Raw genomic sequence first — 25,340 nt, forward strand, 5'->3', positions numbered from 1 at the left:
AAGAAAAGGTCCACGACGAGTTAGAAAAAATGCTCGCAGCCAAAATTATTGAACTAGTAGAAGAATCCAATTGGGTGAGTCCTATGGTAGTGCGGGAGAAAAAACAGAAAGGCAAAATAAGAATATGCGTGGACCTCAGGAAACTTAACGATGTCGTGTTCTCAATCCATTCCCAACACCATTCACAGATGAAGTATTGGAGAACATTGGCGGTCAGGAAGCTTACTCATTCACGGACGGCTTCTCATGGTACCATCAAATCAAGATCACCCAGAAGACAGGAGCAAAATCACTTTCGCAACCGAATGGGGCTGCTTTCACTACATCGTAATTCCCTTGGACTGAAGAACGTGCCTGCCATATTCTTGCGCATAGTGGTAGCGGCATTCAAAGAATACATCCACAAGTTCTTGGAAGTCTATCTGGATGATTGGACTGTCTTTGGATTAGTTAAACACCACGTTGTGAGCCTATGTTTGATGTTGGATACTTGCCGCCGACACCAGATTGCATTGAACCTTAAAAAATGCATCTTCCTCATTCCCTTTGGAAACCTGCTAGGCCATGTGGTCTATAAACAAGGCTTGATGGTGGACCCCGCCAAGATTGCTATTATTTTGAATCTGGAAGAACCACGCAGTGTTAAACAATTGCGTGCTACTTTGGGGCACTCTGGCTACTATAGGAAGTTTATCAAAAGCTACGCTCAAATAACATTGTCGATGGAGAAACTATTGAAGAAGAATGCTACATATTGTTGGAATGATGATTGCATGAAAAGTTTATATGTCCTCAAGGAGAAACTGGAATCCTTTCCCATTGTGGTCATTCCAAAATGGGACGTGGAATTTCATGTACATGTTGATGCGTCATGTATTGCGTTAGGAGCTGTACTCACACAGGAGGGTGCGGAAGGCGTGGGTCACCCTATCCCGTTTGCAAGTCGGAGAAAATCCAAATCCGAAAAGAACTACTATACTACTGAGCGCGAAGGCCTTGCAATGGTGTACGCGCTCCAAAAATTCTGATGCTATTTACTCGGCGGACATTTCAAGATGTACACCGACCATTTTGCGTTGAAATACTTGGTGAACAAGCCTGTGTTGGGGCGGCACATATGCAGATGGCTTCTACTATTTCAAGAATATGATTTTGAAGTCATAGTCAAGTCGGGACGCCTAAATGCAGGAGCAGATCACTTGTCACGAATAGAGACAAGCGAGGAACCAACAAACTTGGAGGAGGGACTACCTGATGCAAAACTCTTCGTAGTGTGCATTGTAGACGATCATTTCGAAGACATAATCCATTTTTTAACCACAGGGACTGCACCGAAGGAATACTCAGTCCAGCAGAAGAAGGAATTGGTGGTGCATGTGGCAGTCTTTTCTGTCATCGCGAGGAACCTCTACAAAATGGGAAACGATGAGATATTGTGAAGATATGTACCTGAATTTGAATGAGGATAGATCCTTGCGGAAGCACATGGAGGTGCTATAAGAGGACACTATGCAGGACGCGCAACTGCACAAAAGATTCTTTGCGCTGGGTTGTGGTGGCCAACCCTGCACCAAGATTCGAAAGCACACTGTCGGGCCTGCGACATATGTCAAAGGACTGGAAAACCATCACGAAGGGATGAGATGCCACTCAATCCACAAATGACATTGCAGTTGTTCGAAAAATGGGCAATCAACTTTGTGGGACCGATCAAACCGCAGGGAAAGATGGGTGCGTGCTACATAATCACCGCGACAGAGTACTTAACATGGTGGGTGGAAGCACAACTAGTTAAGGACTGCACAGCCGCTACGGCTACGAAGTTTTTGTTCGAAAACGTGTTGACATGATTTGGGTGCCCAAAAATCTTAATGAGTGACCGCGGAACGCACTTCCTGAACAAAACCATCAGCACGCTCACCGAGGAGTTCCAGGTGTATCATCAGCAAAGTACATCGTACCACCCACAAGCTAATGGGATAGTAGAGGCATTCAACAAAATATTGGAGACTGCGTTGACCAAAGTATGTAACGTGCAACGAAACGACTGGGACCTGCGCATACCTACCGTATTATGGGCATACAGAATCACGTGAAAAAAATTGACGGGTTAGACACCTTTCAGGTTAGTCTATGGCGTGGAAGCTGTCATGCCGATGGAATACATCGTACCCAGTTTGTGAATCGCAGCACTTACAAGCATGTCAGACTGCGAAGCCTTGGAAGAGAGGCTCACGCAATTAGAAGAACTTGAGGAAGAACTATTTCTGGTGGGCTTTCATCAGCAGGTACAAAAACAACGTGAAAAGGCTTGGCATGATCGTCATATCAAGTTTCGCACCTTCAAGGTCAATGACTTAGTACTGTTGTATGATAGTAAATTCGATAAATTTTCGGGAAAGTTTAGAATGCATTGGCTCGGACCTTATGTAGTTAAATAGGTTACAAACAGAGGCGTCGTCTAGTTAGGTAAAATCAATGGCGAACCATTCCCTGACAAGGTAAATGGTGGTCGCTTGAAGCTCTATATCGGAGGGTCGACTATCTGACTAGTCAGCCGCGACATAGTCTTCGCAACCCGAGGGGGTGGGCTAGGGCGCGAGACTATAAACATGCGCAGTAGATGCCGGTACCGATGTAAGGAAATAATTTAGCCGTGGCGGGCTCAGAAAATTGGATGCTATAGGTTCAGTCAGCAGCTGCTCAGTGCACTGCGGACCTTCACACACAACACATGCACAGTTGGAAGGGCTCCATGCCAAGATCGCCGCGCAGTGACTCGGGACGAGTCACGATGATTGTGTTGGGGGCCTGTTGGGCAGCGGATCCCCCACACCATGTTTTTGGGGCTTAAAGCCCGAGTTTTGGTTAATGTAATGTAAATAATCCGCAAAGTACGGGCGCAGAGCGTGAAGTGTACAATTTAGTCATAGGGTTGTCCACCCTAAAATAATGTAATTTAATGTAAAGTTGTGTCGGCCTACCCATGGTCCGTGGACCATGGGATTGTATAAATAGAGTAAGACTCTAAGGGATAGGGAAGTAGGAAGTAATAGATAGATGCGAAGGCATGGTTAGAGGATATAAGTGGATCTGAAGTGTATTGGGTCGTAGTAGTAGGAAGAGGCTTTGCAGTTGAGTGCGCAGAGGCCTAGTAGAGTCCGCAGTTGAGTGCGTGGACCCCTACAATTGAGTGCACAGGGTAGGGTCGGGTCTGTAATTGGATTGAACTTGAAAAGGATTATTAATAAAGATAAGTTTGACTCGAAGTACTGTGCATCTGTTCGTGGATCTATATTTTGATGTTATGCATTATTTTTATCTGGTTATTTATATGTGCGCACTTGATAAACACTTGTATGAATGCTTATGTACGAAAATATTCTAAGTAACCAGTGAACAAAACCTAATTAAGGAGACTTGGGTAATTAACATGGGTCACGCTGCGACTAGAGCTGCGCGAAGGCAGTAACACAGGACGCAAAGTGCCCGCTGGTGTGCGTAGCCCAGTAAGCGCGAAGGTTGGATCGCATCCCTATCGCCCCATATCAGACATCCCCAGGGTGTGGAAACCTAGTTCTAGCACCCTCCCATACTACTTCGGGTGAGACCTCAATCCGCGCTCCGCAGACTATTGCCGAAAGGGCCAGTAGTACCAGGATTTGCTTGGTTAAATCAACTCTGAACCTGGGTCAGGCCCCACTAAGCCAACAATACGGTTTGAATACAAAATGGCATTAACCCATGGTATTCATCCATCCATGGAATTTACCCATGGTATTGTAAGTGGCATCCACCTATGGTATTTTAAGTGACATCCACCCATGGTATTCATTCACCCATGGAATTTACCCATGGTACTGTAACCGAAAAATACTATAAGTAACAAGTCGCATTTTATAAAAGGACAGATCATCCACCACAATGTAGCTTTTATAGTTATTCTCTGTTTTAATAAAAAATTTCTTTGTGATTTTGTTTATTGGGCTTTCTCCTCTTTTTCTTGTGGCATTTAAATTTTTTAGATCTTGGGGGCCTCCCCCCAAGATATGGATCAGTGGTATCGAAGCAAGTTATGATTCCATGGGAATGAGGGTTTGATGCATATTTTAGTTTCAAATTTTGCAGCAATATTCAACAAACTTCAGGCATGTACCACATCCTCCATGGAGCATTTTCTTGGGCCAAGCGGGAAGAATTTTTATTTTTTCATTTTTTTGTAGGAATGTTTTTGGGCGGCGAGTTTGCATATCAGATCTGAAATTTTTGGTGCAAAATTAACAAAAAAAATAACAGATCTAGATTCCTTGTGAAAAAGTATCCAAATTAAAAAAAAAAATCGGCCGAATTGGAGTTTGGATAGGGAGATATCGTTGATTTAAAATCATTTATGTTGCATAAACGTTTCTGACAACAATTCGTGGACGGCGGCTCTTCTATATTTCTTTGCAATTTTGGTACACAATTTAAGAAAATTGATTGTATATCTGAGCTCCTCTCGAAAAATTGCTCAATTTAAAAAAAAAAGGATCGAATCGGAGTTCGGATGTGGGAGATATCACTGATCTAAAATCAGCTATTTTTCAGAACTTTTGTGACGGCGGAAAAGTTGCAGCGCGAATTTGAGATTCTAGAGTGTCCAGATAAGGATTTCCAACACATGGGAAGATGAAAAATGGTCCTTCTGTTTCCAAAAACAGGTTATAATAAATATTCTAAGTTATATTGACCGAGTTATGTCCATTTTAATTCTGGAGCAGCATTCAAAGTGGGTTCCCTTTAGAGACGTGCCCTCCCACCCCGCTTTAGTAGGCACCTGCTTCACATTCATCAGTTTCAACATAGCAACATTCGGCTTGGGTTCTTTGGAGACGTGCCCTCCCACCCCAGGCTATGTAGGCACCTGCTATTTCATCAACAACGAACATCACAGTTATGGGTCAACCACACAAAATACTTATCATTGAAGTCCATTTGCTAGGCCGCACACTGTTAGTATCACAATTGGTCACAAACATTATAGGGTATCTCTATCCTCGGATCTTCGTTTGTCATAGTTATGGGTCATCCATGAACCCACACTTCATCGAAGTCCATTTGCTAGGTTGCACATTGTCAGTATCACAGTTGGTCAAAAGCATTACATGGTATCTCTATTCTCGGATCTTCGTTCATCATGGTTATGGGTCATCCACAAACCCGCAGTTTAGCGAAGTCCATTTGCTAGTGTGCACACTGTTAGTATCACAGTTGGTCACAAGCATTACAGGGTATCTCTATCCTCGGATCTTCGTTCATCATGGTTATGGGTTAACCACATAAAACACTTCTTTTCAGTGGCTCTTCATATTCAACAAAGGTTTTGCAGGAGGGAACTTCACGCAATGGGGACCATTGCTTCTTAAGGCGGGAGGAATGATCCGAATGGAAAATGGCATCAACCCATGGTATTCATCCACCCATGGAATTTACCCATGGTATTGTAAGTGGCACCCACCCATGGTATTGTAAGTGACATCCACCCATGGTATTCATTCACCCATGGTATTGTGACATCCACCCATGGTATTCATTCACCCATGGAATTTACCTGTGGTATTGTAACCGAAAAATACTATAAGTAACAAGTCACATTTTGTAAAAGGACAGATTTTCCACCACAATGTAGCTTTTACAGTTATTCTCCGTTTTAATAAAAAATTTCTTTTTGGTTTTGTTTATTGGGCTTTCTCCTCTTTTTCTTCTAGAATTTCAATTTTTCAGATCTTGGGGGCCTCTACCGATGGTATTTTCCCATGGTATTGTGACATCCACCCATGGTATTCATTCACCCATGGAATTTACTCGTGGTATTGTAACCGAAAAATACTATAAGTAACAAGTCACATTTTGTAAAAGAACAGATTGTCCACCACAATGTAGTTTTTACAATTATTCTTCATTTTAATAAAAATTTTCTTTGTGGTTTTTTTGATTGGGCTTTCTCCTCTTTTTCTTCTGGCATTTCAATTTTTCAGAGATCAGAATACAACCATTACCATGAAAAATGAAGGCATAATTTGGAGCATAAGCAGAGAGATTATATTTAAAAGTAACAAAGGTAGAAAAATAGTGATGTTGGCTCGACAACCCATTTTTCGAACTCAAAAAAGCAATATGACCCTCTATCCAAGTTGTTCAGCTCCTTGGAAGCCTTGTCACATCAAAGGAATTTGATGTAGTGTGTCCACCTGACTTGCATAGGTAAACTCATGTAAATCCAACATCAAACGATTGTTACATCCTATACTCATTTATGCTAAAAGGATACACAAGGAAAATCCTTCTAATTTCAAGGTATGTCAGGCAAACTTGAGGTACCAATTGGTAATGGCATCAGGGAGACATGACAGAGAATTTAACTCATAGATGGAATGTTTGAGCCAAAGTCGGTATAAGGAAATTAATAGCTTTCAAGAGGGTGAGCAAATTCATGCAATTGAAGAGCTAGTAGAGTAGGGGTATAAGGAACGACTGCACCTTGTTATGTTGAACACATTTTGGATTAGGTTCATCATAAGACTTGCAGTTCAGGAGATTTGGGCATACAATTTTAACATGGAACGTTTGCCCAACTTAGAGAAAGAAGAGTTTGATCGCCAAATGGATCATCACACGACAACACGAGAGGAAATTTTTCATTTGTTGACCAAGCAAGGGGAAATGCGAGGCACTGAGGATTATCTTTGTCGGGCGCTATTAGAATAGAAAATTGGTTTTTTCCAAACCAAAATTGATACTGTGAAATTAAAAAATGATACGTTGGAGATGTGTTTGGCCAAATTGGAGTTGGTCATCGGGTGTGGAGCAAATGAACAAGGGATGGAAGGAAATCGGGCAGGGGACCTGGTGGTTTCTCAAGAAGCATTGGACAAGCAACAATGATAGAAGGATGAGGTAGTGGAGCAAGTTCATGTGCTTTTCCAGAATACGCAGAAGGAAGAGGAAGTGGAGCAAGTTCATGCGATTTTCCAAACTACGCAGAAGGAAGAGGAAGTTTGTCCAATCACTTCATTTTACTAGATAGTTTCTTTTCATTCCTTTTTATAAATTTGGGGAAAATTTTAGGGTTTAAATTTTGTATATGAGCTAAATTTTCATGCTTTTGCTCCACGAAAAAAATATTTTTCCTTTTTTCTGAGAAGGTTTTTCCGAATTTTATGGGATAAAATTATTTTTACCTCAAAAAAAAAAGCAAAATTTTATAGGAGACTATATAAAATCATTACAAAAAGTTCACTGAACATTTTACAATTTTCATATTAGGGGATTAGCTAAGGTGTTTACACTATAAGAAAAAATTCCATCATTCATATTTTCGCTACCAAATTTTTCTTAAGAGTCCAAAGCCCTCATTTCTTATCAGAATTTCTTTAGTTTCTTGATAAACATGGGAAATTTTGAACAAACTCGAAACATGGTGTTTCTTAAAATATCAACCATGATAGTTTTGGGTATAATTTTGTTAAAATATCTAAGTTTGTAATGATTTGATATAGTTTTTAGAAAATTTGGTTCCTCTACAAACTAAAACACATTTATCCTATAGAATTTGGGTCAATCATCTTAGAAAAATGTACATTAGTGATTTTTTTGGAAAATTTGATGGAATTAGTCCATTGGTGAAATTTAACTTCCTAAATTTTTCTCCTAGTAAATTTTGGTCGAAGCTTCTTTCCATGTAACCATCCAGTGCTAGGTTGGTTTGTTCCTTCTGTTTTTGGAGACTTAAGTTCATTCATCCTATTGATCTTGGAATGGAGTTGTTAATTTCCTCAATTTTTTGTGATCGTTTTTCATTGTGTTATTGTTATTTTGTATTTAAAAGATGATGTTTTGAATCCCCGTGCTCCTATCCTCTTCTTCTACATATCTACTCAACTTCATCTTCCTTCCTTTGAAAGGAAAAGGAGTATGATGGTTAGCTAAGGGAGGAGCCTTCAAAGTAGAGGAATGGGGTATATATAACTGAGTGGGAGAAAGGATTTTTAATCCATAATCCTTACTATATCGAGATTTTTTATCACTGCTTTTGGCTATGAAATTTGAATAGGGGTGATCACGTTGCTTCTTCCTTTAGTAGATGGGGCAAGGGAAACAACACTAGGTCCTTTTGCTACTTCTTACTAAATTTCATAAATAATGTGTTTTCTCTTTGAGAATGTAATATTGAAGGAAGAAACCAAAACATAATCCTATAACACGATGTTAAGAGGTCTGCAATGTCTATTTGTTATAAGTTTAGTCTTTTAATTTTTAAAATATTTAGATACTATGCATTCAATCTTGTTAACATAGTGAATATCCCATGATAAAAAACAATGCTAAAATATATACTGCCAAATTTATACTTTATATTTAGATATGATAGTATATATTAGATTAAGTAAATCATAACATAAACCAAATTAATCAATCTACTTTTGATTTCTTATTAATAATATTCAACAATTTTACTATGCTGGTCATCTTATATGTCCCAAAGATCTCCTTAGTCATATCTCATATATACAAATGCTATGGCATGTTTGGGTCAAGGACATTTGATTTCAAGGTAATATCTCATATATACAATTGCTATGGCATGTTTGGGTTAAGGACATTTGATTTCAAGGTTCCAAATATTTTATTTGAGTTTTCCATGCAATTTCACACCAAGATTCAGGATTCAATAAGTCATTTGTGTGTTATGGTCATTTTGTTTTTTTTTCCTTAAGAAAATATGTGAAATTTTATAACATAACTATGTTATTGAAGGATAATATTTTTATCAAACCTTTGTTGGTAAAGGGTTAATTTATTATCATAAGGAAAAATTTTAAACATAAAATAGGAAGCATAAAGAAGAGAAATCCAAATCCCAGCCCTACTCCCACTCAGCAAAATTCAAAAATAACGACCTCATTCATAGACGAGCGAGCAACCAAAAGGTCCACATGACCCATGACTATTGATTTGTAGGTTAAACAGAAAGTCGGCATGACCCATGACTATTGATTTGTAGATTAAATATTTGTTTTTATCATTAATTTCAGCCACAGTTTTGTTTTACATTTGTGTTTTAGATTTGTTTATCAATGTTTTTGGGATTTTTTATTTTTATTTTTTACATTTGTGCCTTAATATTAATTTGTATATCCACTATTATTTAGTGGCTTTTTGGCTTTACATTTGTGTTTAACAACAGATTTGTTTATCCACTATTATTTAGTGACCTTTTTGTTCTACATTTATGTCTTACTATTGATTTGTTTGTTAACTATTATTTAGTAAATTTTTTATTTGGCTTTCCAAGATTTCAACATAGTGTTCCAAGTACATGGTCAACATTGTGAGGCAAGTATAAGTCAAGATATTTACTATTGCAATTTGCATTTTAGTAAGAAAGTTTTCAAGTTTATCTTATTTATAATATATTCATTATTTCAATAATTTGTATATTTCTTATACTTTTAATGTTGTATTTATGTTGATAGGTGTGTTTATTTTGGAATAGATTTTCTAGAATTTGAATTTAATTATCAATAATTATTAAGTGGTTGGTAGCTATTTAATTTCTATGGAATATTTTAGAGTATTCTTAGTAGTATACACAAATCAAAGGTTGAGATTTATCTCTAAAGTAGTTATGACATTTTTTCCTTTTTAATTAAAAAATCCCATAAGAACATGTGACATATTAAGCGAGTTATGGTTTTTTTGGAATGAGAGATTGATAAACCATGATATTGTAACAAAACCTATTTACAAATTAAAAATCTCTATACTAAAGTAAATTAAATTTCCATAGTTAAAATTTTTGTTTTAATAATAAAAATATATAAATAAATAGATATAAATATAAATATAATAATAATTTAAAATAAAATTATAATTTATTTAACTTTATGATTTTTTTTAATTTTAATAATATGAAGTAAATAATTTAAAACAAAGATAAACTCACAGTGACTAATCGCTTTTTCATGCATTCCTTTTGTTAGAATCTAACTCCTTGCCAGTCTAGATCCCGGAATGAAGAATTTGAAGGGCTGATATTCCTACTTTATGAATCCCATATTTTTCGTACTCCACATGTTGCCTTGTGGATAAGTTGACTTGTTATCTTCTATTTGGTACTGTTGTCCCCTCGTCGGAATCCCCACTTTAATGTAGAGATTTTAATAATCTAAAACGAATATATTATTTATTAAATATTTTAATAGTATAAATAATAAAGTTGTTTATATACGGCCTGGAGTATGCCGTAAAACTGCTTCTGCTTGGCTAAGAGCTCGTCTTCCTCGGACGTAAGGAAACAGGTTAACGGCCCAAGACCCAGAGGCATCTGGCAGGAGTGAGAGCCTGCTCCCGATTACGGACCACCAGCAGGGTTATGTCAGGTGGCGTGGTTTTCCTATTTAACAGTGATGAGTCATCCCAGCATTCGCGGATAGCAGCCAGAGATGGTTGTCCTCACTGTTGGTTTGACACCTGAGTTGATAGGTTTTACCACCTTCGGAAAAAAATAAAATAAAGTTGTTTATATATTAAATGTAAAGTGGAAAATATTAAAGTTTTTAATGTGTATTTTTCTTAATAAAAATAAATAAATTAAAATTGCTAAAAATTTTAGAATAACGAGGTTTAGTTTTAAATATTTTTAAATTGACTCTGAAGTTTTTATATGGATTTCCAAAAATGAAATATAATATAAATGTTTGATTAATTTTAACATAATTGTAGATTTTATATATATATATATTTATTTATTTATTTTTTTTCAGATGTCAAAAATGCTATGAACATGCTAATTTGCTCAAAGAAAGAATTTATAGGGATCAAAGATATAGTATAGATAATGACACATAGTAAATTGAGGGGATGTTTTTACTAGATAAACCCTTGGCAAGATGTAGAAGGTTGAAAAAGAAAGTCATGGACTAAACACATAAGATAAATAAATGAGATTGAGACACCATGACAAATATATCTTGGAAATGATGGAAAGGATATAAGGTCTTAGTGGTGAGTGTGAAAGGGGTTTTTGGGGGTCAAGTCCCACTAGCACAACTGGTTGAGGATGGGTCTCGTCAACAAGGCGACCTAGGATCAAACTTCGCAGGGGGTGGTTGTGCCTAGTGTGGCTTAGGCTGGGTGTGATTCCCGAGTGACTTCGACGGATTAAATTCCCCTGGGTCGCGGCTCCTCAAGACATAGGTTAAGCCTAGAGGATAATAGACAACTTGACAAACAAAAATAAAATAAAATGTTTTTTAGGGAATTGTTGCTTCTATGGGACCTCAACTAGACCACTTTCAATGCAATGATGGAAACCACTAGAGTCATATTAGTTGACTACAATATAAGTCATATCATCAATTCTTAATGCTTTCCTACTCTTACCCTCCGAAATTCCGTTTTGGACTTTTTCAAGATGCTAGGATTAGCTATACAAAGGTAGGATTGGATCATAGGCTCCTACTCTTACCCTCCGAAATTCCGTTTTGGACTTTTTCAAGATGCTAGGATTAGCTATACAAAGGTAGGATTGGATCACAGGCATGGTGTGGCTTAGGCTGGGTGCGATCCCCGGGTGACTTCGACAGATTAAATTCCCTTAGGTCGCAGCTCCTCAAGACATAGGTCAAGCCTAAAGGATCATAGACAACTTAACAAACAAAAATAAAATAAAATGTTTTTCAGGGGATTGTTGCTTTTACGGGACCTCAACTAGACCACTTTCGATGCAATGATGGAAACCACTAGAGTCATATTAGTTGACTACATTATAATAGGAGTTCAAAATCAGGGCCATATCATCAATTCTTAATGCTTTCCTACTCTTACCATTAGAAATTTTGTTTTGGACTTTTTCAAGATGCTAGGATTAGCTATACAAAGGTAGGATTGGATCATAGGAGGAGACTTCGCTCTGCGCCTTAGGCCTTCAGAAAAATATATATATATATATATAATATAAAAACAAATAAATAAATTAGCTTGGAGGGCCAAGAATTAATGATATGGATTCTATTTTCTTTTTATGAAATATGCTAAACATTTGCAACATGTTTTGATTTGTGCCTTACACCTTCGGAACAAATCTAGTTTGGAGGGCCAAGAATTAGTGGTATGGATTTTATTTTCTTTTTATGAAATACGCCGAAGAATTCGCAACATGTTTTGATTTGTTAACTTTTGGGAGCTTGCAATGTTTTTGCAACATGTGGTATACGTTTGAAGTCCTTTATTGATTGTTCTTTATTTTTACCATTTGTATTTTTGCAACCAATGGGTGCTACTCACCATCTTCCTTGAATTGTTGTACTGCATCTTGTTAATTTATGTTTACAGTTGCAGAACATGTGTAAAAGACAAAACATCACATCTGCATTGAAGAGGCCAGAGTCATTGCAAAGATTGATCATTTTCATCACCGTAAGTTTAGGGATACGTTGGAAATTGAAAGGAGGCCTATCAATCTCAATAGATACGATGGTTGGAGTATTAGCAGGTGTTGGATCCCTGTGTTCTCTTCCTAAGTTTATATCTATATATATATATATATAATCAGAATTTATGGTATTTCTTTATTTCATATTAATTTATTATTATTATTATTATTATTATTAATTTTCATATTATTTATTGTTATTATTATTTGGAATAATTAAATTTGACCTTATTATTTAATTATTATTATTTTTCCTATAAGTACTTTATTTTTTATTTAAATAATAAAATTAATTCATTATTTTGATTTATTTTATATTGTTACTGTTAATTGTTTATATTTTTATTTTATTTATTTATTCAATTAGTTTTTCTTATTATTATTTATTAGTTTTATTGTTTAGAATATTTAAGTTTGATTTTATTATTATTGGACCTCCATTTTGATTAAAAAAATAATACTAATAAAATTAATTTAATTCATTATTTATAACTAATTTCCAACGGTTACTTTATTTATATTAAAATTTTGAATTATAGTTTTTTTGTCAAAACTAGTTGTTATATTCGAACAACTAGAAAACATCTCTCTACATATATTTAATTTGATGCCACAATTTGATTCTTCATCTTGTCCTAAAGATGAACCACACTAGATGATTCGAAATGTGTCGACTAAAAATTTTCTATGTGATTTTTACTAAAAAATCTCTCAACGTTAAGAACAAACACTGTTTAAATGTTACTTCTTCCATGGTTGATGGATAAAGAAGCTCTGGATTATCTCCCCATGTAAAAAGTGCCTTGATGCAATCGACTTTTGCTCCATTTGCTCCATTGTACATAATTTCCGGTACTTCCTCCGAGCTTAGGTAAATTTTCTGACCCGCTTTTGGTGGCAGAGCAAAAGTGAAATAGCCAAGTGAATTTTGTTAGGCCCTAGTTAAAGTATGAAATTTTTTGGCGAAAATGTCATCACATTAGTGTTCGGTCTCCGATCCCTCACGGCTCTCGCAACTGTCATGAATAAATCTAGTGAAGTGTTGCGATTTCCCATAGCAAATCTTTTGCCTGATAATCAGTCGGTGCGCCCTCTGCAAGTATTTCGAGTGTCTTTGGCTCAAATCTTTTGAACTAAGCAAAACTCAGGCATATTGTTTTTGTTATCGAATATAATACTTTGGGAAGGGAAAGGGATGCAGTAGTTTAATTCACTGGAAGAACTGTTCGAAAAGTTATGGAAATTTTAGTCATATTTAGAGAAAATTTGGCAAGTATTTTTATAAATCCAAGTTATAGTTGTTAAACTTCAAAATTTTAGGTGTCTTAGACATTTTTTTATAGTGCTGAATCCATTTCCACCATTCAAACATCGTCTCTACAAGATTTTTTGAAAATTTTTTCCCCGGATTCCAGTCACATTTCGCCGTCCAGGCAATTCCTCCGCCTAAATAAACAACTCCATGGAAGTTGAGGGTTTGAGAGTGATAAGGAATCAAACTCAGATTGATTGAAAAGGCCAGCATGATTGACTGTAGTGTTGAGAAAATATATAGATAATTGAGGCATGTAAAAACCCAACCCCATCTCTAACTTTCTTTAGGATTGCATTCTTGCCGGCTAGCAATACATTGTCTAGAGCTACAGCATGATGTCAGATTTTTTATAGTTCATTAAATTTTGTTTGCCTCCCCACAACTAATAACATTCATATCAATTTAAAAAATTGAAGCAATGACCTCATGCCTTTGGTTCCGCAAGCGGTGTGACCTGCGTAAACAGCATAAAGAACCACAAAACCAAAATTTCAATAAATTTTTTATATCTATCAAAAAATATTTAATATATAATCTAAAATAATATAATGCCATTAATTCTATATATCACGTAATAACATAATAAATCATGAAAACTTATTGCTTTCATCTTACTTTCATTATCTTTTTAAAAAAAGAAGTCCGCAGAAGAAACTATATTTACGCCGTAAGGCGTTTCCCTCTGAGAACACTCCCCCGAAATGCCACTCTGTCACCTTTAGCACCCTTTGATCAATTGTTAGACGATTCAAAAAATTTTAACCATTAGATCTCATCACCGCTCCAACTGCTTCATCTATGAAAAGCATCCCGATCGACGCAGCCCATTTTCTAAACGCAAACGCTTCTCTGCCCATCCAGTTCACTGTGCTGGGAGACGGGTTACTGCTGGCCTACTTGCCCAAAAGAGGATGATGCTGGTGGCCATCGAGTTTGAAGAGGTAATATTTGTCATGACAGGATTTGATTTTGGGTTATTCCATCTCACCTGATTCGAGCCACTAATAACTTGATGCATGGGTTTCTGGTACAGACAGTCTTCGACATTCGAGAGCTTATTTATCTCGAGTAATCTTGAAAATATTGTGAGTAATACATAGGCTCATCATTAAAGAGTTTTTATTTTCTTTTAACTCATTCTTCATGCATCTACAGGTATCAGACTTTGCAGAAGTCCTTTCCTTATGGTTGTGCTGGGTTTGGATGAGTCCTCTTACTCAGGGTTGCCACTTTCTGATTTCTAGGTTGGTCTCATTACCAAACTTTAGGGCGGTCTATCTTGCTTGAATGCTTTCGGGAACAAGGTGTCTATGTTTGTAATCATTCTATCGAATGAGATTCTGGTTTTTCTGGGTGGAAATGTAAATTTAAGTCGAGGCTTCAAGCTAGACTTAGTCTGACTTTTGTTATTTTGATTGAACAAGGGTTTTGTTTAATGGGCAACTAAGTGGTTCCAAAAATGTGCCATGGCATAAACCTGTGTAGCTCCGACTTCACCGAGCGTGCGTTTCCCTCTGAGAACACTCCCCCGAAATGCCACTCTGTCACCTTTAGCACCCTTTGATCAATTGTTAGACGATTCAAAAAATTTTAACCATTAGATCTCATCACCGCTCCAACTGCTTCATCTATGAAAAGCATCCCGATCGACGCAGCCCATTTTCTAAACGCAAACGCTTCTCTGCCCATCCAGTTCACTGTGCTGGGAGTACGGGTTACTGCTGGCCTACTTGCCCAAAAGAGGATGATGCTGGTGGCCATCGAGTTTGAAGAGGTAATATTTGTCATGACAGGATTTGATTTTGGGTTATTCCATCTCACCTGATTCGAGCCACTAATAACTTGATGCATGGGTTTCTGGTACAGACAGTCTTCGACATTCGAGAGCTTATTTATCTTGAGTAATCTTGAAAATATTGTGAGTAATACATAGGCTCATCATTAAAGAGTTTTTATTTATTTTTAACTCATTCTTCATGCATCTACAGGTATCAGACTTTGCAGAAGTCCTTTCCTTATGGTTGTGCTGGGTTTGGATGAGTCCTCTTACTTAGGGTTGCCACTTTCTGATTTCTAGGTTGGTCTCATTACCAAACTTTAGGGCGGTCTATCTTGCTTGAATGCTTTCGGGAACAAGGTGTCCATGTTTGTAATCATTCTATCGAATGAGATTCTGGTTTTTCTGGGTGGAAATGTAAATTTAAGTCGAGGCTTCAAGCTAGACTTAGTCTGACTTTTGTTATTTTGATTGAACAAGGGTTTTGTTTAATGGGCAACTAAGTGGTTCCAAAAATGTGCCATGGCATAAACCTGTGTAGCTCCGACTTCACCGAGCGTTTGATTTTTAATTTACTTACCCGAAAAGGTCTGAAGTTTTGGTTTGTATATATATAACATTCATAGCTTGGAGCTCTTCTAGTTTGGTTCGGCTTCTGAAATCGAAGGTCAAGCTGGAGTTAACAACATGAAAAGATTAAACAGAAATATAATGCCGAAGGGTTCTAACGAAAAGTCAAAAATCTCCTTACCGTGTTACATGATAGTGCACGACAACATACATAACTAAGTGCATAAATATGTGCCCCTGGAATAATATGTACAGAAAAACCCAATGCAAACATTTTTTTTGGTCGATGGCGGTATTTACATATATATGACTCGAAGTCCAAGTTCACTTTCACATTACCAGCCACGTGAAAATTTCATGATGGTAAACCTGTGTAATTTAATTGATTGATTAATAATTTAATTTCATAAAAAGTGGAGAATGTGGTTTTTATTTTTATATAAATTGATTTATTTGAATTAAGAAAATTAAAGATCAAAATGGTGTATATATATGTGTAAAATTGTATTTATATTGAGTGAGATGGTATGTTTTTTTGTTATTTCAATTGTATTTTTGAATAAATAAATAGGTTCAACACTTTAAACAATTATTTTTATTGGTTTAATATTACAAGTATTTTGTAGATTTTTAATATGGTTAAATTATATCTTAATTGATTGATTGATAATTTAATTTAGTAAAAAGCGGAGAAATTGGCTTTTAATTATTATATAAATTGATTTATTTGAATTAAGAAAATTAAAAATCAGAGTGGTGTATATATATATGCAAAGTTATATTTATATTGGGTGAGATTGTATGTTTTCTTTGTTATTTGGATTGTATTTTTGAACCCTTAGATTGTGTATATTAGATAGCTAAAAAATGATAAAAAGGTTCAATAGTTAAACTATACTAATTAAAATAGTGCAGTCTAATTATAACAAGTTTTTATTTTTTTCCAAAATTTAAGAAGACAAATTTCAATGAGATTCTAGGAATATAATTTGTAACACTGCAATATTGTTAAATTATATCTTAATTGATTGATTGATAATTCAATTTAGTAAAAAGTGGAGAAATTGGCTTTTATTTATTATATAAATTGGTTCATTTGAATCAAGAAAATTAAAAATCAAAGCCATATATCTATATCTATATATATATATATATATATATATATATATATATATATATATATATATATATATATATATATGCAAAGTTATATTTATATTGGGTGAGATTGTATGTTTTTTCTGTTATTTTGATTGTATTTTTGAACCCTTAGATTTTGTAGATTAGATAGCTAAAAAATGATAAAAATGTTCAATAGTTAAACTATACTAATTAAAATAATGCAGTCTAATTATAAAAAGTTTTTATTTTTTTTTCAAAATTTAAGAAAACAAATTTCAATGGGGTTTTAGGGATATAATTTGTAACACTACAATATGGTTAAACTATATCTTGATTGATTGATTGATAATTTAATAAATTATATCTTAATTGATAGAGTGATAATTTAATTTAGTATTGGCTATTATTTATTATATAAATTGATTCATTTGAATTTAAAAAATTAAAAATCAAAGTGGTGTATATATATGCAAAGTTATATCTATATTGGGTGAGATTGTAAGTTTTTTTTGTTATTTGAATTGTATTTTTGAACCCTTAGATTGTGTAGATTAGATTGCTAAAAAATGATAAGAAGGTCTAATAGTTAAACTATACTAATTAAAATAATGCAGTCAAATTTCAATGGGATTCTAGGGATATAATTTGTAACACTACTTATCATATCACTTTTGTTTTTATGGGTTATAGGAGGTGTTACTGACATTTTAAGTCAAATTTCTCAATTATCATTAATATACCAAGTTACAAAAATGTCAAATATCTAAAACTTTGCAGAAATATCTTAAACTGAAAAGATTGCGAGGCTCCTAAGGAAGCATAAGGGGGCTTCAACCTTTAGGCCTTTAAATACCATCCGGAGCTCCCTTAGATCTGTAAAAGACCCACTTGACCCCAAGAATATGAAGGGTGTGTTGAAGAATCTAGGGCATTCAGGAATTAGTGAGATTCTTCTTGTTCATGATAACAATTTGTGAAGTTCTTGATCATCATATTATTATTAGTGTGTGATTCAAACTGCTATCAAAACAAAACAAACAAGAACACAAAGTAGTATTTGGCTTTCTGACACGCATCATTGATGCAAGCCTGAAGCTTGCATTACCCAGGAACTTTCTCCCTTTAACATATAAAGCATGCACCTCAAATAATTGCCCAATTCACTTGTACACGCGGCAATTTTCTCCCATTTAGATTTGCAGAAGCTTGTAATTTCACATTCCTGGCAAATTCACATCTATGCCATTTATGCGGAATCTTTTCTTCACATTTAACTTCAACCATAATTATCAACATGCTCATGTGTTTATACACATCATCCAACTACAGTCTACATTCTCAATCCAATTTAGAGACTTCATTTCAATCCCAATGTCAAATCTTGTACATGCTCATTAATCCAATAAACATGACCAAATGCGCAATTATTAATTTGACATTATTTTAAGCAATGGAATGCTTAGACTAATTCTTACTCAAATGCGCCCTTTTCAAACATTCAGTCATTCAGATTTTGAAAATCTGTCTTCAATCTCTATTTAATACAACATAAGACATTCTTACCACTTGCCAAGCTGTAGTCGAATTCATCAATTGCTTTTCTGATTACTTGGATGCCTTTCACCTTCATATGCCCTTACTACCATACTGTTTTGCGCTTCTGTATCAAATTGCCAGCGTCCTTACTGCGCCTTTCACATCTTTGCAAATGAATCTTCAACTCATTGTCAAAACAGCTTCAAATATACAGTACTGCGTTTCATTCGGCAACTCATTCACATATCTGCAAAACGCAATGATGCCCAACCATAATGTTAACACATGTTTGTAAATGCGCTTACCTCTCATTTAGAATGCGCCTCGCCTGCTCCATCCATCAGAAAATGTTCAACACAGCAATTTATGTTGCAATACCACAGATCGATTTCAAAATTTACTGCAAGTTAATTTCCATCATAATTTCTTCATTTCGCATTTCAATACATCATTGTTTCGTTGCTAATGGACAGATTGTTCGGTTATTGGATAGAACTCTGCGTTTAATACCAGAACTTTGCGTTTTTTTATTAATTTCAGTTTCCAATTACCAGATTCAATTCTGGTTCTTCATTTCAATCCCAATGTCAAATCTTGTACATGCTCATTGATCCAATAAACATGACCAAATGCGCAATTATTAATTTGACATTATTTTAAGCAATGGAATGCTTAGACTAATTCTTACTCAAATGCGCCCTTTTCAAACATTCAGTCATTCAGATTTTGAAAATCTGTCTTCAATCTCTATTTAATACAACAGAAGACATTCTTACCACTTGCCAAGCTGTAGTCGAATTCATCAATTTCTTTTCTGATTACTTGGATGCCTTTCACCTTCATATGCCCTTACTACCATACTGTTTTGCGCTTCTGTATCAAATTGCCAGCGTCCTTACTGCGCCTTTCACATCTTTGCAAATGAATCTTCAACTCATTGTCAAAACAGCTTCAAATATACAGTACTGCGTTTCATTCGGCAACTCATTCACATATCTGCAAAACGCAATGATGCCCAACCATAATGTTAACACATGTTTGTAAATGCGCTTACCTCTCATTTAGAATGTGCCTCGCCTGCTCCATCCATCAGAAAATGTTCAACACAACAATTTATGTTGCAATACCACAGATCGATTTCAAAATTTACTGCAAGTTAATTTCCATCATAATTTCTTCATTTCGCATTTCAATACATCATTGTTTCGTTGCTAATGGACAGATTGTCCGGTCATTGGATAGAACTCTGCGTTTAATACCAGAACTCTGCGTTTTTTTATTAATTTCAGTTTCCAATTACCAGATTCAATTCTGGTTCCACACTTCAACAAATCGATTGTGCTATGATTTACGCAATTGGTTATTGTTTTAACACGCTCCACATACCTTTTACCTCTGAATTTTATACCACGTGCAATCCTTCTTTCAATTGCAGTCGAGCCACCATCTAAACAGCGTTCAGTTTAATAATTCAACCAATGCATTCATTCCGGAATTGTGAATATTGTATCTTCTAATGACAGCGTTCAGGATGACAATACAAACTTATGGATTCAATTTCAATTTGGAATAATCATTACAGCGAATAGGTTACCCTCTGCATTTACCTTTTAATCGATTTCACAACAGCGCCATTTGTTCCAGCTGAGACTGTTCCAACAAATGATGCTATTCATTGGTCCTTTTAACGCAAACAACTCTTAATTTCTGAAGTGCTTTCCAATAATTAAAACCTCCTCACAAGTTAGAATCACAATTAATCGATTAAAACTCCAGAATCGATTTTCATACACATTATCAAGCCATTAAAATTAAATGAGAACAGCGTTCATCATGTCCTACACTTTCACGGCTTCAATATACCTCTGTTCAATACTGCAGATATTCATATATATATAATCTGCCAATGTGTTGTACAAACAGTGAAATCGACCTTTCCAAACTGGCATTAAAATCTTAACCTACACCGAACTTCGGTTTCATTCCAATCACTGAAAATAAATACAATTCCGCCAATAAAGTTATAAACACATTTATCATAAAAAAATACTTACAATTCTTGTTCTTCCTGGCCAGATATGCAAATCGATGGCCCTTTTTACATAAGCCCTAAGGCTTCCAAGTAGAAAACCTTACACTGTACTCACAATCTCAATGTATTTTTCTCTCAAAACCCCTTCCTATTTATACAATTTTGAAAATGATGTAATTTAATGCTCAATCCCCTTAATATCTCAATATCACTAAAATATCTCAACAAATCCTCTTATCTAGAATCTTATCCCTTTATATCCTTAACTACCCAAATTCTCTCATATCCTTTTATTAATTAAAAAGATATTTACAAAAATCCTCACTTCCTCCTATTTTATTTAAAATAACAAATTAATTTAATAAAATATTAAAAATTGTCACACCCCCTTTTAACATATTTACAAAATAAAAAAAACGCCCTTGATGCTCCTGCATCAGACTCCCCATGTAAGAAAATTCATGACCACCTGGTCATAAGTCTGGATATTTCCTCCTGGATCCCAAATTTTATTTTGTAATCTTTCTGTGCTTGTCGATTGCTTTACTACTGTTGTCATCTGCTGTTGTCTTCCAGGTTTCCATATTTTGTGCTGTAATACTCCACTTGCTCTGCTCTTGCAATCTTTCACTGTCATTCTCTTGTTGTTGCTCCTTTTCTTTCTTTCGGCTGTCTTTCTCTGGGATGTTTTTATCATTAACCTCCTTATCAACTCCATTTCTCTGTCCAGTATGTCCTCTGTCTGCTGATTGTTTCCATCTCTTGATTGCTGAACTCTCACTCTTACTTGTTCTTTACTTGTTTTGATTGCTTCCTTTTCTCCCTTACTGCTGTTTTGCACCTTTTCTGCTGCTGCTACTATAAATGTTGCGGCCTCCCAAACTTCCTTTCCCTCTGCAACATTCCTTTGCTCATCATCTGCAATTTCTTTTTGATTATCATTTATGACAACTGCTTTGTCATCCTTCTTCAGCAATCTATCTCGGACATTCATCCTCTGTTCTTCCAATTTCCTCCTTTGAAAGTCTAATTCTTTATATAACTCAATGATTTTACTTGGAGTAGACTCTGGAAATTTTACACGATCTTCCATTTCCTCACATGGTCTTTCTTCTGCTAAATCTTCCTTAACATCCTTCAGTAGATGTTCTTCCAAACCTGCAATCATACACAAATCGTTAGTTTTAAAATCACAAGACCTTACGGTCTTGTTTGATGCTTCAGTCATCAAATCTTCCGGCTGCTTCGAATCATTCATATGATTCAACTCCTCTAGCTCTTCATCACTTTCAAAAAGTAATGGTCCACTCTCTGGGTAACATATCGAAACTTCAACATCTTCTTCAGCATCTTCCTTTTGTTGTAGCTCAACTATTTCGAGCTTCTCTATCCTCTGTCTGGCATCAATAACCTGTTCAAGTTCCCTTAGTTCCTTTATCAACTGCATATTTACCTGATGATTCCACTTCTCTTTTAGCCTCTGCCACTTCAGCTTCTTTCTCATGACATAACCATGCTTCTGGTCTTCCTCATTTCTTTGCAACATCTCCATTAACACCTCAAGCTGAACTGCTATCTCAGCCTTCCTCCTCTCATATTCCTCTTTGCTTAACTGTCTTTGTATGCCAATTTCCTTGGCATCCTTCTCCTTTTGTCTTCTGCTGTGGTTTATTTCAGAACCTCTGTTACGACTGTCACTAGTCATCATCCTTTCCATCTCTATGAGTTCCTTACTCACTTTACTATTAAAGCCTCTTCAGCAGCAAGTCCTATCCTGCCGCCACTTACCTCACCAAGCTCTCCTCACTCAGTCTTTTGGCAAGCAATTGGTTCTCTATCTCTGGAACCTCCTTTGAGCACTTCTCTTTGCTCTTCCTAGGCTTCAACTCATCTGCATGTTCTAAGAACACAACTGTCCTCCTTTTCCAATCTCTATTGGAATTCCTCAAGGTTCTGCCACCTCTATGTTTTCACTTAGAAACTTTCACCAGCTTCCTTTATCTGTTAGCAATTGCCTTTTGGGAGTTGCAATAATACTTCAATGCAAAAGACTACAATACTCTATTCTTCAAAAACATATCATCTTACCTCCAAGATCTCGCCTGATCTTGTCCTCCCATTCATCTGCACTTCATTTACCTTCAGAATCTCATCACTCCTGCAAATCTGTTCCAACAAATCTTTATGCTTCCTCTGCATAAATTCTCGATATTCAACCACTGTCAATCAGATTTTAAAATCTGATTCTTTCTTCCAATCTTCTGGCTTGATCTGGAAAACTTTAGCTGTCAGCAACAATTCCTTCTTTGCTGAATTTCTTCTTTGCTGCAACCATCAATCCTCATTCCATTTCTTTGTCAGTAAAACTCAAATCAAAATTAACCAAACACAATACCTGCACGATCCAAGTGAATTTCCATTCCCCAACATCGCTGTGGATTCTTTCTGTCTCTACAATCTCTGCTTAATTCTGTTTTCCCTGCCTCTAAGAACTTAATTGTTCTTCTTCATTCTCCCAGCTGTACTCTGGTTGCTTGAATTTCAGATTAGAATCTGATCTCCTTTACCTGCATTCTGTTCACTTGCAATTATATATGCTGCATATCAGATTTAAAATCTGATCTTCATTATTCATCACACATTCACAAATACATTTCAGTTCAACAAACCTTCTTGTCCACATTCAGAAAATAAACATTTTTTTAATTCAACAGAGCCAAGCTCTGATACCAAAAATTTATGCAAGCCTGAAGCTTGCATTACCCAGGAACTTTCTCCCTTTAACATATAAAGCATGCACCTCAAATAATTGCCCAATTCACTTGTACACGCGGCAATTTTCTCCCATTTAGATTTGCAAAAGCTTGTAATTTCACATTCCTGGCAAATTCACATCTAAGACATTTATGCGGAATATTTTCTTCACATTTAACTTCAACCATAATTATCAACATGCTCATGTGTTTATACACATCATCCAACTACAGTCTACATTCTCAATCCAATTTAGAGACTTGATTTCAATCCCAATGTCAAATCTTGTACATGCTCATTAATCCAATAAACATGACCAAATGCGCAATTATTAATTTGACATTATTTTAAGCAATGGAATGCTTAGACTAAATCTTACTCAAATGCGCCCTTTTCAAACATTCAGTCATTCGGATTTTGAAAATCTGTCTTCAATCTCTATTTAATACAACAGAAGACATTCTTACCACTTGCCAAGCTATAGTCGAATTCATCAATTGCTTTTCTGGTTACTTGGATGCCTTTCACCTTGATATGCCCTTACTACCATACTGTTCTGCGCTTCTGTATCAAATTGCCAGCGTCCTTACTGCGCCTTTCACATCTTTGCAAATGAATCTTCAACTCATTGTCAAAACAACTTCAAATATACAGTACTGCGTTTCATTCGGCAACTCATTCACATATCTGCAAAACGCAATGATGCCCAACCATAATGTTAACACATGTTTGTAAATGCGCTTACCTCTCATTTAGAATGCGCCTCGCCTGCTCCATCCATCAGAAAATGTTCAACACAGCAATTTATGCTGCAATACCACAGATCGATTTCAAAATTTACTGCAAGTTAATTTCCATCATAATTTCTTCATTTTGCATTTCAATACATCATTGTTTCGTTGCTAATGGACAGATTGTCTGGTCATTGGATAGAACTCTGCGTTTAATACCAGAACTCTGCGTTTTTTTATTAATTTCAGTTTCCAATTACCAGATTCAATTCTGGTTCCACACTTCAACAAATCGATTGTGCTATGATTTACGCAATTGGTTATTGTTTTAACACGCTCCGCATACCTTTTACCTCTGAATTTTATACAACGTGCAATCCTTCTTTCAATTGCAGTCGAGCCACCATCTAAACAACGTTCAGTTTAATAATTCAACCAATGCATTCATTCCAGAATTGTGAATATTGTATCTTCTAATGACAGCGTTCAGGATGACAATACAAACTTATGGATTCAATTTCAATTCGGAATAATCATTACAGCGAATAGGTTACCCTCTGCATTTACCTTTTAATCGATTTCACAACAGCGCCATTTGTTCCAGCTAACACTGTTCCAACAAATGATGTTATTCATTGGTCCTTTTAACGCAAACAACTCTTAATTTCTGAAGCGCTTTCCAATAATTAAAACCTCCTCACAAGTTAGAATCACAATTAATCAATTAAAACTCTAGAATCGATTTTCATACACATTATCAAGCCATTAAAATTAAATGAGAACAACGTTCATCATGTCCTACACTTTCACGGCTTCAATATACCTCTGTTCAATACTGCAGATATTCATATATATATAATCTGCCAATGTGCTGTACAAACAGTGAAATCGACCTTTCCAAACCGGCATTAAAATCTTAACCTACACCGAACTTCGGTTTCATTCTAATCAATGAAAATAAATACAATTCCGCCAATAAAGTTATAAACACATTTATCATAAAAAAATACTTACAATTCTTGTTCTTC

At 35.6% G+C, this 25,340-nt stretch overlaps 1 long non-coding RNA gene across 4 annotated transcripts; it reads left to right on the top strand.

Moving 5' to 3' along the window:
- The first annotated feature begins 14,667 nt into the window (after window positions 1-14,667).
- LOC149184794 (uncharacterized) lies at window positions 14,668-15,292 on the top strand. Of its 4 annotated transcripts, XR_016257804.1 has the most exons (4): window positions 14,668-14,731; window positions 14,824-14,875; window positions 14,946-15,034; window positions 15,215-15,292. It is a non-coding gene; the product is annotated as an uncharacterized LOC149184794 (long non-coding RNA). The 4 variants fall into 4 exon arrangements; XR_016257803.1 differs by having other exon boundaries at window positions 14,946-15,286; XR_016257805.1 differs by having other exon boundaries at window positions 14,669-14,731; window positions 14,824-14,858; window positions 14,946-15,286.
- Window positions 15,293-25,340: the final 10,048 nt, after the last annotated feature.

Source organism: Pinus tabuliformis, chromosome 3_2, assembly GCF_031772625.1.
Source record: "Pinus tabuliformis cultivar Carrire ecotype Pingquan chromosome 3_2, CPIR1, whole genome shotgun sequence".
Classification (NCBI taxonomy): Eukaryota; Viridiplantae; Streptophyta; class Pinopsida; order Pinales; family Pinaceae; genus Pinus; species Pinus tabuliformis.